Here is a 14718-nt window from a genome sequence, read left to right on the forward strand (position 1 = left end):
CTGTGACGTTTACTCGAACCACCACAGTGCAGCCTACTGGCAATGGTCAGTCAGAAAATCATGAATTATGAATGACTCAAGATGACAAGCAGATCAGACATTGTACAGATCCAGCATTAAAATTAATGCCAGTGACATTAAGGAATGGGCTCACTGATTTAGCAAATACATTGTTAATGTTGTAGGCCTATAGACAGCAGGAGATAGAGGAAGACATTGAGGAGAGAGAGTGATGAGGGTGAGAGGAGGCTAAAGATACAGAGGAAGAAAGATATGGATCAGAAGAGTTGGGAGGTGGGGTAGAGGGAGAGACTGAGAATGAGAGAGAGAGAGAGCGAGAGACAGAGAGACATTGAGAGAGGGGAAAGAGAGAGACCGAGATGATGAAGGATGAGTGCAGCAGCCAGTCTGATTAATTAGATTAAGTTGAGATGCTGTTGGCGCCAGGTCTTTCTGGATCTAATATCAATCACCACTGGGACTTCCCCTCACACATACACACACACACACTACCCTTTATAATCCCCCAATGTGTGTGTGTGTGTGTGTATGTGTGTAACCTATTCAACATCAGGAGGCTCCAAGCAACCACCAAGGTATTGACGGAGCGGGTTCTTGAGCTGCAGTATGCTGATGACTGTGCTCTTGTGGCCCACACTCCGGAAGACCGTCCTTGTAGTGGCTGTGAGGGTCTATAGTAGGATGGGACTGTCTATCAATACCACCAAGACAGAGGTGGTCTGCCAATGGAGATCCAGCCCTCCACCCACCATGCCTGTCTTCACCATTGAACACAAATCACTGGCAATAGTCCAGTCCTTCAAATACCTGGGCAGCGTCCTCTCGACTTCGAAATTCAAAATAGGATCAAGCAAGCATCAGCTGCCTTTGGGAAACTCAGACGCAGGGTCTTCCAAAACTGGGATCTCCACCTCCACACCAAAGTTGCTGTCTACCAAGCCGTCTGCATCACCACACTGCTTTACAGCTGTGAAGCCTGGGTCACCTCCAGTCGCCACAACAAGCAGCTTGAGCGATTCCACATAGGATGCCTGCAGCGCATCCTGGGAATCACCTGGTGCGACCGTGTGCCCCATACAGAAATACTTGCTAAGACCATCTGCAAGAGTATGGAGGCCATGGTCACCCAACACCAAACTGCGCTGGCTTGGGCATGTCATTAGAATGTCTCAGGAGCGCTTGACACGGAAGATCCTGTATGGCCAGCTACACCTTAGCCGGCGGTCTGCAGGGGGGCAGATGAAGCTCTACAAGGACCAGCTCAAAACGTCGCTGAAGAAGTGCAACATCAAACCCACAGACCTAGAGGATGCTGCTGCTGACCGTTCCACCTGGCGGCAGCTCTGCCAGAGCGGTGTACAGAGGTGGGAGAAGGAGAGGAGCACAAAGAAACTGCAAAAACAGCTCAGGAGACATACAACCATGCTGCCCCCACCAACACAGACTGAGACATACAACCATGCGCCCCCAAGCCCCAAACCAACACCACGACTGAGACATCAACCATGCCTGCCCCACCAAACAGCAGAACCATGCTCCCACCACACAGACTGAAAATGCCCCGCAAACAGACTGAGTACAACCATGCCTGCCCCCACCAACAGACTGAGACATACAACCAGAAACTAGACATACAACCATGCTGCCCCCCCAACACAGACTGAGACTACACCTCCGCCCCCCACCAACACAGACTGAGACTACAACCATGCTGCCCCCACCAACACAGACTGAGACTACAACCATGCCTGCCCCCGCCAACACAGACTGAGACTACAACCATGCCTGCCCCCGCCAACACAGACTGAGACATACAACCATGCCTGCCCCCACCAACACAGACTGAGACATACAACCATGCCTGCCCCCACCAACACAGACTGAGACATACAACCATGCCCCCACCAACACAGACTGAGACTAAAACCATGCTGCCCCCACCAACACAGACTGCACATGCCCCACCTGCAATAAAGTTTGTGGATCTTGGATTGGACTCTACAGTCACCAAAGAATTCACCGGTAACTCAGAAGTGGAAGTCATCATCGGATACGATGGACTACCGAAGAAGAAGAAGTGTGTGTGTGTGTGTGTGTGTGTGTGTGTATGCGTGCATATTTGTCTGTGTGTCTGTGTGTCTGTGTGTGTGTGTGTGTGTGTGTGTGTGTGTGTGCACGTATGTTCGTGCATTTGCGTGCATGTGTGTGTGTCTGCATTTTGTCAATACACATGTAATCCATGGGCCCATTTGCAGCCAGGTCGCTCAAGATTCACTTCGAAATTGGACGTCCGTCCATGTCCCGAGGATGTCGGGAGATGCCTTAAAAACCCGCCACTAGGGGCAGCGGTGAGCACTATTACCACTAACTAGACCTGGGTTTTGCTAGGGCTATGTGGACGGGGACGGCGGAAGGGCGGAAGCCGCAAACTCCGGCATATGAGGGTCACATGTTCAATCCCAGTGCTAGACACTCGTTTTGTTGTTGTTGTTGTTGTTGTTGTTGTTGTTTTCTAACCCAAACCTTAACTTAAAGATGCACTATGCAGAAATCACTCCGCCATTTCCTGGTTGCTAAAATTCTAATAGTTTGCCTAATTTCAGTTTATGTGACAAAGCAAGCAAGTATAGTGTAAAGAATAATTGTATCATCTAAACCGCTGTGAAATATGTTTTCCATAACCAAAAATATTGTATTTTCAGCTGTTTGAAGCTGTTGTACAAAACCAAAATTTAAGAACTGAAGCATAGAAATAGTGAACATAGAACAGATCGACTGTTTCCTAGACTTGCCAGATCTATAACACACATTTCTATGTGAATTTGGTCAGGTCGCCAAAAAAGTTACATATCGCAGCTTTAACCATTCGGAATTGATGCAGGAGGAGCCACATAAAGGAGGAGCTGCTGTAGGGAGGAGCCACATAAAGGAGGAGCCACATAAAGGAGGAGCCACATAAAGGAGGAGCGGCAGTAGGGAGGAGCCACCAAGGGGGTCCAAAACACCACACATTTTTTACGTCTGCTGCAGCTTCTAAATTTGCACATGCAATCCCCTGCTTCAGTGCTAATGGATACGTGGCTGTGGGAGAGAGATGCTCTTCATACCAGAAACATCTCCTCTGTCTCCATCACATGCTATGTTACACCCCACTAGCGCCCCAGCCTCCACCTGAATACATTACAGTGCATTACCCATCCCACACACACATACACACACACCACTATACTGAATACATTACAATGCATTACCCATGCAGAGCTATAATGAAGACAACTGGAGCACTGGGAAGCTCTGTGTTCTGATGTAAGGAAGAATGGTTACATATTTACACTCTCCTGCTCTTCTAATGAAATCTGTGTTCAAAGCCACCTATCTTCAGCTTAAACTCTATCTGAGTGGTCAGTGGAGCATCTCCACTGAAATAGGACAACTTTATCATTATTTAAACAGGAGGACAGACCACTGTGTTCAGTCATGGAGTGTTACTAACAAAGACTCAAGTCTTCTTTGTGTCGGTTGAATAACAACAGGATTTGATTGAAATGAATTAGAACCACTAGGAGACAATGGAAATAGTAGAGTCAGTGAAGTGAAGGCTGGTTGGTTGGACGATTATGGTTCCACTTGGGAAGTGGCAAGTGGGTAGAATGCAGGTGGCTTTGGTAGAGAGAGGGGGGGAGAGAATACATTTAAAGAGAGAATGGTAAAATCCAGTGAGACAGAGAGAGAGCGAAAGATAGGGAGAGAGAGATGGAGAGACAGAGAGATTAAGGAAAGGCAGTGAAAAGCAGAGGCAGATAATTGGCCTGTATAACGAAAGTGTGGAAGCCAGAAGCCAAAACGTCAGATAAATGCTACTGCTTTAATGACACAAATACTGCCTCTCACTCACCTTTCCACTTCTTTACTCACCCTGTTTCGCCCAGACTCTTTTCCTTGTCACTTAACCAGGTGTCCCTGTTTACCGCTCCCCAGCCTTGCCTCTAAACCATTATCCCCTCTCCCTAGACCTTCTCCCCTCTACCTAGACCTGTCTCTAAGCCGTTCTCCCCTCTCCCTAGACCTGTCTCTAAGCCGTTCTCCCCTCTCCCTAGCCCTGTGTCTAAGCCTGTCTCCCCTCTCCCTAGACCTTCTCCCCTCTCCCTAGACCTGTCTCTAAGCCTGTCTCCCCTCTCCCTAGCCTGTCTCCCCTCTCCCTAGCCCTGTCTCTAAGCCGTTCTCCCCTCTCCCTAGCCCTGTGTCTAAGCCGTTCTCCCCTCTCCCTAGCCCTGTGTCTAAGCCGTTCTCCCCTCTCCCTAGCCCTGTCTCTAAGCCTGTCTCCCCTCTCCCTAGCCCCTGTCTCCCCTCTCCCTAGCCCTGTGTCTAAGCCGTTCTCCCCTCTCCCTAGCCCTGTGTCTAAGCCGTTCTCCCCTCTCCCTAGCCCTGTCTCTAAGCCTGTCTCCCCTCTCCCTAGCCCTGTCTCTAAGCCGTTCTCCCCTCTCCCTAGCCCTGTGTCTAAGCCGTTCTCCCCTCTTCCACCTCTCCTCTGTCCACCAGTCTGCTTCTAGGGGAGATAGAGAGGCAGACCTGTCTGCAGACCAACCCCACCCATGTGTCAGTCAGTCAGTGTTTTACAGACTAACAGGTCTTATAGGAGATGCTTAAGGGCCTCCAGAATTGGAGAGCGTGTCACCCACTTGTCCTCCATTGCAAGGACAGAGCAGGTAGAATTAGCCCTATAGCAACCCAACTCACACACAAACACACACGCATACCAAACAACATACAGTAGTTGTGGTTGAGTGTATTAAATCAAGCCTGAAGGACGTCGGTCCCTAACAGCAGGGTTTACTCTTCATGTCGTTCCAATTACAGGATGAGTCTAACGCTCCATCTCTCTATCGCTCCTTCTCTCTTTCTCTAATGCTCTCTCGATCTCTCTCTAATGTTCCCTCCATCTAACAACCCCTCTCCCTCCCCTAACACCCCCTCTCCCTCTCCCTCTCCTAACACCCCCTCCCTCTCTCCTAACACCCCCCTCTCCCTCCCCTGACACCCCCTCTCCCTCCCCTAACACCCCCTCTCCCTCCCCTGACACCCCCTCTCCCTCCCCCTAACACCCCCCTCTCCCTCCCTGACACCCCCCTCTCCCTCCCCTGACACCCCCTCTCCCTCCCCCTAACACTCCTCCTCTCCTCCCCTGACACCCCCTCTCCTAACACGCCCCCTCTCCCTCCCCTAACACCCCCCTCTCCTAACACGCCCCCCTCTCCCTCCTGACAACCCCCTCTCCCTCCCCTAACACCTCCTCTCCCTCCCCTGACACCCCCTCTCCCTCCCCTAACACCCCTCTCCCTCCCTGACACCCCTCTCCCTCCCCTGACACCCACTCTCCCTCCCCTGACACCCCCCTCTCCCTCTCCTAACACCCCCTCTCCCTCTCCTAACACGCCCCCTCTCCCTCCCCTAACACCCCCTATCCCAACACCCCCTCTCCCTCCCCTAACACCCCCTCTCCCTCCCCTAACACTCCCCCTCTCCCTCCCCTAACACCCCCTCTCCCTCCCCTAACATGCCCCCCTCTCCCTCCCCTAACACTCCCTCTCTCCCCTAACACCCCCTCTCCCTCCCCTAACATCCCCCTCTCCCTCCCCTAACACCCCCTCTCCCTCCCCTAACACGCCCCCTCTCCCTCCCCTAACACTCCCTCTCTCCCCCTAACACCTCCTCTCCCCTCCCCTAACACCCCCTCTTCCTCTCCTAAGACCCCTTCTCCCTCCCCTAACACCCCCTCTCCCTTCCCCTAACACCTCCTCTCGCTTCCCCTTCTTCTCTCTCCCCTGATAATTAATTAATTGAAATGTATGTTCTAAGATTAGTGGAAACCTTTCCTAGGAAAACTGGCCGATTTAAATTATTCCCTGACCTTGAGGGCACACTAACAGACACATGTGTAGGCTATGCACACACTTGCAAGCATAAACACGCCCGCACACACACACACACACACATTCAAAATCGCCTCCTTTAAAGTCAGCATGTAGTTAACAGCAAAAACAGTGACACATTTATTCAATTTTAATGTAGTCATTGCTGTATGAGTACAGCTATTCCGCAACGTGCTCTGTATGTAACCTCTCTGGTTGCTAGGTAACTGCCGGTGAAGGGGCAACCATTGCTATGCAGCACAACAACATATTTCTGTGTAATTGGACCATTAAGATGATTGAACGTCGTCATCATTCCGCTCCTCTCCGTCTTAATACAGTTCAGGCTCCACAACATGCTGTAACAGAAGGGTTAATGGACTGAACAGGGAGGCTGATACTTGTTTATTTCTCATTAGGAGACTGAAGAGCATAAAGATTATTGTCTATGTCCCAAATGGCACCCTATTCCCTATAGAGTGCACTACTTTTGACCAGAGCCCTTCCTAAAAGTAGTGCACTAAATAGGGTGCCATTTGGGACACAAATCAGCCTGGTTAATTTTATGTTACTAACATGTTGCTGCAAGTCAGGGCTCATGGGATGGGCCTCTACATCTATATTGCACATTCTAATCCGTTACCAATTCATGAACAATTTATGAATTACGGGTCCAGGACACTTCCCCGTTCCACCTACAGCGCAGCGGCACGCAAGCTTCAGGACCTTGGAAAGCTCCCCAGTTTGTCACAAGCTAAGATGTTAAAAGAGAATGAAATGAGAAGCACCACGTTCTAGAGAGCATGATCAATTAATAGTTGAAATCATGTTAGTGTATTCTGTACATCAGCCACACGGTCGGGCTATGTTGTGTTGTCAGATGATACAAGGCATGTTGTAATCTCCAATAAAATCCCATTTGCTAGAGCAGCTGTCAGCGTGGATCACAGAGACTGGAGCTCTCCTGATGCCCGCAGGGAAGGCAAGCTGTCCACACACACACACACACACACACATATACGCACACACACACACACACACACACACACACACAAACGTGCACAGAATGATGAATTTGAAATTATTTTCCCACCAGTAGCTACTGGCTTTCTGTGGCTTTACACTACACAGTACTGCTCAATTCCTCAGTTATGATTGGATCTCCCCCTGCCGCAAATGGTGCTTTAGGCTTGGCGGGGTTTTCAGAGGCTGTGGCTTGTAAAAAACGGAGCTTATCTCCTCTCCCTTCTTTAACAAGAAGTTAACAAATAATGAAGTACAGTCACATTTAACATTGTAAATTCATAAGCACGAATAAGAATTATATAAAAAAGGATAGTTTTCAAATGGAGAAAGTTTCTATTGCGAAGTGACTAGATGTGCATCTATGATGTTCCCCCATGATGAAAGGGGGCCATGATAGAAAACATTTGGGGAGCACTGATCTAGCTAATGATTAGCATAGATACCGATGGGCAACCCCATGCTTCAGCCCATTTAATTTTAGCCACTATGCTGCATAGTTGGGCTACAGGTGATAATGCTTATTGCTAAATAACACACCAGATGGATAATATGGACCAATATGTTGGTAGGCTCATTTCTGGAGGGGACAATTTTATTTTAGTTAATTTTGGAGTAGAAAAGTCACCAGAGCGGCTGCGTTCAGTATAAAAAAACGTAATGCACGTTTGATTAAACGGAAACAGTGATGTTCTGAACGACCTGTTGAAAAATGGGAGGGGAGGGGTTGGGTTGTGGGTTCAAAATGCCCTGCTGCCATTCAAATACGTCACTCATTGCTTCAAGCCACACCCACCAAACGGAGCAAACGTTAGACCAACAGTATAAAGTAATACAGAAATTAATGTTATTTCAGTTGTGGTTGGGAGACATTAACCAAACTATCAGGAACGTTTTGGATGTAACATCTCATTCCAAAATCATGAGCATTAATATGGAGTTGGTCCCCCCTTTTGCAGCTATAACAGCCTCCGCTCTTCTGGGAAGGCTTTCCACTAGATGTTGGGACATTGCTGTGGGGACTTGCTTCCATTCAGCCACAAGAGCATTAGTGACGGGCACTGATGTTGGGTGATTAGGCCTGGCTCGCAGTCGGCGTTCCAATTCATCCCAAATGTGTTCAATGGGATTGAGGTCAGGGCTCTGTGCAGGCCAGTCAAGTTCTGATCTCGACAAACCATTTCTGTATAGACCTCGCTTTGTGCACGGGGGCACTGTCATGCTGAAACAGGAAAGGGCCTTCCCTAAACTGTTGCCACAAAGTTGAAACCACAGAATCGTCTAGAATGTAATTCTATGCTATAGCGCTAAGATTTCCCTTCACTGAAACTAAGGGGCCTAGTCCAAACCATGAAAAACAGCCCCAGACCATTATTCCTTCTCCACCAAACTTTACAGTTGGCACTATGCATTCGGGCAGTTAGGGTTCTCCTGGCATCCGCCAAACCCAGATTTGTCCGTCGGACTGCCAGATGCTGAAGCGTGATTCATCACTCCAGAGACCACGTTTCCACGGCTCCAGAGTCCAATGGCAGCGAGCTTTACACCACTCCAGCTGATGCTTGTGCATGGTGATCTTAGGCTTGTGTGCGGCTGCTCAGCCATGGAAACCCATTTCATGAAGCTCCCGACGAACAGTTATTGTGCTGATGTTGCTTCCAGAGGCAGTTTGGAACTTGGTAGTGAGTGTTGCATCCGAGGACAGATGATATTTACGCGTTTGTGTGGCCTACCACTTCACGGCTGAGCCTTTGTTGCTCCTAGATGTTTACACTTCACAATAACAGCACTCACAGTTGACCAGGGCAGCTCTAGCAGGGCAGAAATGTGACTAACTGACTTGTTGGAAAGGTGGCATCCTATGACGGTGCCACATTGAAAGTCACTGAGCTCTTCAGTAAGTCCATTCTACTGCCAATGTTTGTCTATGGAGATTGCATGGCTGTGTGCTTGATTTTATGCAACGGGTGTGGCTGAAATAGCCGAATCCACTAATTTGAAGGGGTGTCCATATACCTTTGTATATATAGCATATGATACAGCGCACTGGCTGGCTCGTGTGGGTGTTTTTATGGGTTTGGGAGCACTTGGCATGCAGCACGTTGGGAGTGCTTGCTGTGACTTGTAGTGCAGCGCATCACGGACGGTACAGTATAGACCCTGCAGTGGAGGTGTTATAATACCCATAAAACCTAACGGTCAAACAGGAAAATGGTTCCAATCGTTTTTCCACCATTCATTTTTCCCATTGGGAATTTTAGAAAACATAAAAGTCACCTTGTCCTAGAGAAATTTACATGGTTATCAAAACGTCACATCAGGGTAAGCCTACACAGAACACAGCCCTTATTTTAAGTGTTTCTAAAATCCCCTATGGGAAAAAGGAATGGTGGAAAAACTATTGGGACCATTTCCTTGTTTGACTGCTAAGTTTTATGGGTATTATGACTCATACTGTGGTACTCCATGGAAGTGGGCCAAAATGAAATGACAGCCCAAATCAGAAATGGATAGAAATGGGGCCTGATCCGGCCAGCGGGCCTTGTGTTTGACACATGTGACTTATAGGGAGCAGATACCGTGTTTGACTAGTGTGATTGTCTATGGATTTGAAGTAAACAGAGTCCTCCAACACACGGGATCACCCTCCAGTCTATTACCAGGATAAATCCACTGACACAGAGATACTTTGTCCTCCCTCTGTGAATAGTAACATGTCAATGAGCTGATCCAGCCTATAACTTACACTCTCTAGGCTTAGTTTAATTGGACCATCGGAGTAAAGCTGTAAAGCTAATATTGATCTAGACTGGTTAAGTGGTCTCACTAAGTGGCTGTATAGAACAAGATGACTGGCCGTGACAGTCTGTCTGCCTGCCAGCCTGTCTGTCTCTTTGTCTGTCTGTCAGTGAGAGACTGTTGGTCTGTCTGTCAGTGAGAGACTGTCTGTCTACCTGTCCGTCTGTCTGTCTGTCTGCCTGCCTGTCTGTCCATCGGTCTGTCCCTCTGGAAAGGGAAAGGATTTATCTAGTCAGTTGCACAACTGAATGCATTCAACTGAAATGTGTCTTCCACATTTAACCCAACCCCTCTGAATCAGAGGTGCGGGGGGCTGCCTTAATCGACGTCATCTGCGCCCGGGGAGCAGTTGTTGTTGGGGGTTAACTGCTTTGCTCAAGGGCACAACAGACGATTTTTCCACCTAGCCTTTCGGTTACTTGCCCATTGCTCTTAACCGCTAGGCTACCCGCTGCCCCTGTCCGTCCGTCTGGCCGTTTGACTGTCTATTTACACTAGACTGAGCCGTGAGGAGGAGTGTCTCTGTGTTGTCTGACCATAGAGAGCAGAGCAGCCTCACATTTAGGGAATGTCTGCTACCTCAACACTGACACTAACAGTAGTACATCTTATCTTACAGCACCACCTTCTGGCATTACATGTGAAAATGTAAAGACCTTGACAACATACACACAGCTGATCACACACACACACACACACACACACACACACACACACACACACACACACACACCCATGCACTCTGCCAGGACAAACAGCCTAGTTTAGCTCCCTCAATACTAATGACACACTATACAACATATCACTATGACAACCCTACACTAGGCCTCCTTTTTCAACCCCATCACCCTGAGAGAGAGAGAGAGAGAGAGAGAGAGAGAGAGAGAGAGAGAGACAGAGAGAGACAGAGAGAGACAGAGACAGAGACAGAGACAGAGAGAGAGACAGAGAGAGAGAACAGTCAGAGCAGTGTGTTGCTGCCAGGTCAGACTTTCACTTCCTCCACCTCCTCCTCCATTAATCTCTCTCCTCCCCCCTCCCCAGTCTCTCTCTTGGTCTCAGAATTAGCTGCAAAAGAAAAAGCTAATTAAGAAAAACTCCCCTGCCTCCTTCCCCACTAAATCACTGGTATTGTAAAACACAGTCTACTGACTTTATTGCTCTGAGATCCCTGCACAGTCTCACCACAAACCCCATCATAAAATGACAAAATATTAAATGCCTGGATATATATGAGCTACTGCATGTGTCATAGAGGGAGGTGGCATTAATGTGGTAGTACTTGTCTTCCAGATAAACACATATAATATGCATCCCAAATGGCACCCTACTCCCTTTATAGTGCACTACTTTTGACCAGCACCCTAGTGCACTGTAAAGGGAGTAGGCTGCCATTTGGGATGCATAGGAGGCTTTTCATGAATCTTTAAAGAGCCTATCCTCCTCTATTCCTTCAACCCACAAGCCTCAAACTCTCTCTCTCTCTCTCTCTCAATTCAATTCAATTCAATTCAATTCAATTCAATTCAATTCAATTCAATTCAAGGCCTAATTGGCATGGGAAAAGTATGTTTCTCTCTCTCTCTCTCTCTCTCTCTCTAAGATTTTGAAGAGTATTTGCTTATCACTTGGAGGGAGGGTTATTTCTTTTAGAAAGCTCAGACTTTTACTAAAATCCTCCACTTGCAGCGTCAATCCTCCAGGCCTGCCTATGAATAAATGTTATAGATAATAGGTGAACAATCTTAATCCTGTAGATTACCACTCAGTCACTCCAGGGTAATCCTTTTATAATCCCAGATCCCAGCTGAGCAGAACAGAGGAAGGATTGGAAGGTAAAATGGAATTTGTTAGAAATTAGGGATTTACTTTGAATTGCGTAATTAACCGGAGACATACTGTTGTTGTTGTTGTTGTTGTTGTTGTTATATACAGCACATTTTTGGACATAAGATATAGACAGCACACAGAGAGAAGAAGACAGTGTAAAAGAGAGACAGAGAGACCGAGAGAATTCAATTTAGATAAACTCCCATATCTATTGGGTGATATACCACATTGTGCAATCACAGCAGCAAGATTTGTGACCTGTTGCCACAAGAAAACCAGTGAAAAACAAACACCATTGTTAATACAACCCATATTTATGTTAATTTTTTTTACTATTCGCATATTGTGTGTGTGTGTGTGTGTGTGTGTGTGTGTGTGTGTGTGTGTGTGTGTGTGTGTGTGTGTGTGTGTGAAAAATGGAAGTCGGAAGTTTACATACACTTAGGTTGGAGTCATTAAAACTCGTTTTTCAACCACTCCACAAATTTCTTGTTAACAAACTATCGTTTTGGCAAGTCGGTTAGGACATCTACTTTGTGAATGACACAAGTACTTTTTCCAACAAAAGTTTACATACACTAAATTGAGTGTGCCTTTAAACAGCTTGGAAAATTCCAGAAAATGATGTCATGGCTTTAGAAGCTTCTGATAGGCTAATTGACATAATTTGAGTCAATTGGATGTGTACCTGTGGATGTATTTTAAGGCCTACCTTCAAACTCAGTGCCTCTTTGCTTGACATCATGGGAAAATCCAAGACCTCCGAAAAATTTGTGTAGACCTCCACAAGTCTGGTTCATCCTTGGGAGCATTTTCCAAACGCCTGAAGGTACCACGTTCATCTGTACAAACAATAGTACGCAAGTATAAACACCATGGGACCAAGCAGCCGTCATACTGCTGTCACGACTTCCGCCGAGGCTGCCTCCCCTCCTTGTTCGGGCTTCAGCGTTCGTCACTCCATGTATCATCATTCCATTTGTCTTTTCTTGTCAATTACACACACCTGGTTCTTATCCCCTCATTAGTCTGTGTATAAGTGTTCCCTCTGCCCCCCTTGTCCTTGTGGGTGATTGTTATTTGTGAGAGTAGTGTAGCTCGGTGTATTTCCGGGGTAGATAGTTTCCCCTGTGCCTGTTTTCGTGTGTCGCTATCCAGCGCAATTATGTACGACGGAATAAACTCTGTATTCTGTGATTTACCCTCCTGCGCCTGACTCCTTCTATCACACTCATCACAACTGCTCAGGAAGGAGACGCGTTCTGTCTCCTAGAGATTAACGTACTTTAGTGCGAAAAGTGCAAATCAATCCCAGAACAACAGCAAAGGACCTTGTGAAGATGCTGGAGGAAACAGGTACAAAAGTATCTATATCCAGAGTAAAACGAGTCCTATATCGACATAACCTGAAAGGCCGCTCAGCAAGGAAGAAGCCACTGCTCCAAAACCGCCATAAAAAAGCCAGACTACGGTTTGCAACTGCACATGGGGACAAATATCATACTTTTTGGAGAAATGAAGCATGGGGGTGGCAGCATCATGCTGTGGGGGTGCTTTGCTGCAGGAGGGACTGGTGTACCTAACAAAATAGATGGCATCATGAGGAAGGAAAATTATGTTGATATATTGAAGCAACATCTCAAGACATCAGTCAGGAAGTTAAAGCTTGGTCGCAAATGGGTCTTCCAAATGGACAATGACCCCAAGCATACTTCCAAAGTTGTGGAAAATGGCTTAAGGACAACAAAGTCAAGGTATTGGAGTGGCCATCACAAAGCCCTGACCTCAATCCTATAGAACATTTGTGGGCAGAACTGAAAAAGCAGTGTGCGAGCAAGGAGGGCCTACAAACCTGACTCCAGTTACACCAGCTCTGTCAGGAGGAATGGGCCAAAATTCACCCAACTTATTGTGGGAAGCTTGTGGAAGGCTACCCGAAACGTTTGACCCAAGTTAAACAATTTAAAGGCAATGCTACCAAATACTAATTGAGTGTATGTAAACTTCTGATCCACTGGGAATGTGATGAAATCAATAAAAGCTTAAATAATTCATTCTCTCTACTATTATCCTGACAATTCACATTCTTAAAATAAAGTGGTGATCCTAACTGACCAAAGACAGGGAATTTTTTTTACAACTGTTTGGCCATAATGACCATCGTTATGTTTGGAGGAAAAAGGGGGAACGCTTGCAAGCCGAAGAACACCATCCCAACCGTGAAGCACAGGGGTGGCAGCATCATGCTGTGGGGGTGCTTTGCTGCAGGAGGGACTGGTGCCAGAGGACATTTCTCCAAAAAGTACGATCTTTGTCCCCATGTGCAGTTGCAAACCATAGTCTGGCTTTTTTATGGCTGTTTTGGAGCAGTGTCTTCTTCCTTGCTGAACAGCCTTTCAGGTTATGTCGGTATAGGACTCGTTTTACTGTGGATATAGATACTTTTGTACCGGTTTCCTCCAGCATCTTCACAAGGTCCTTTGCTGTTGATCTGGGATTGATTTGCACATTTCGCACCAAAGTATGTTAATCTCTAGGAGACAGAACGTGTCTCCTTCCTGAGCGGTATGATGGCTGCGTGGTCCCATGGTGTTTATACTTGCATACTATTGTTTGTACAGATGAACGCAGTACCTTCAGGCATTTGGAAATTGCTCCAAAGGATGAACCAGACTTGTGGAGGTCTACAATTTTTTTTCTGAGGTCTTGGCTGATTTCTTTGGATTTTCCCATGATGTCAAGCAAAGAGGCACTGAGTTTGAAGGTAGGCCATGAAATACATCCACAGGTACACATCCAATTGACTCAAATGATGTCAATTAGCCTATCAGAAGCTTCTAAAGCCATGACATCATTTTCTGGAATTTTCCAAGCTGTTTAAAGGCACAGTCAACTTAGTGTATGTAAACTTCTGACCCACTGGAATTGTGATACAGTGAATTATAAGTGAAATAATCTGTCTGTAAACAATTGTTGGAAAAATTACTTGTGTCATGCACAAAGTAGATGTCCTAACCGACTTGCCAAAACTATAGGCAAGAAATGTGTGGAGTGGTTGAAAAACGAGTTTTAATGACTCCAACCTACGTGTATGTAAACTTCCGACTTCAACTGTAGCTAGCAATGGCAATCATGT

At 46.9% G+C, this 14718-nt stretch overlaps 1 protein-coding gene across 1 annotated transcript in view; it reads right to left on the reverse strand.

Moving 5' to 3' along the window:
• The window catches only part of LOC121532896 (serine/threonine-protein phosphatase 2A 55 kDa regulatory subunit B beta isoform), a 55693-nt gene that overhangs the window by 38119 nt on the left and 2856 nt on the right, over positions 1 to 14718 (reverse strand). The gene's annotated exons all lie outside the window — the stretch shown is intronic.

The sequence above is a fragment of the Coregonus clupeaformis genome, chromosome 21 (assembly GCF_020615455.1).
Source record: "Coregonus clupeaformis isolate EN_2021a chromosome 21, ASM2061545v1, whole genome shotgun sequence".
Classification (NCBI taxonomy): Eukaryota; Metazoa; Chordata; class Actinopteri; order Salmoniformes; family Salmonidae; genus Coregonus; species Coregonus clupeaformis.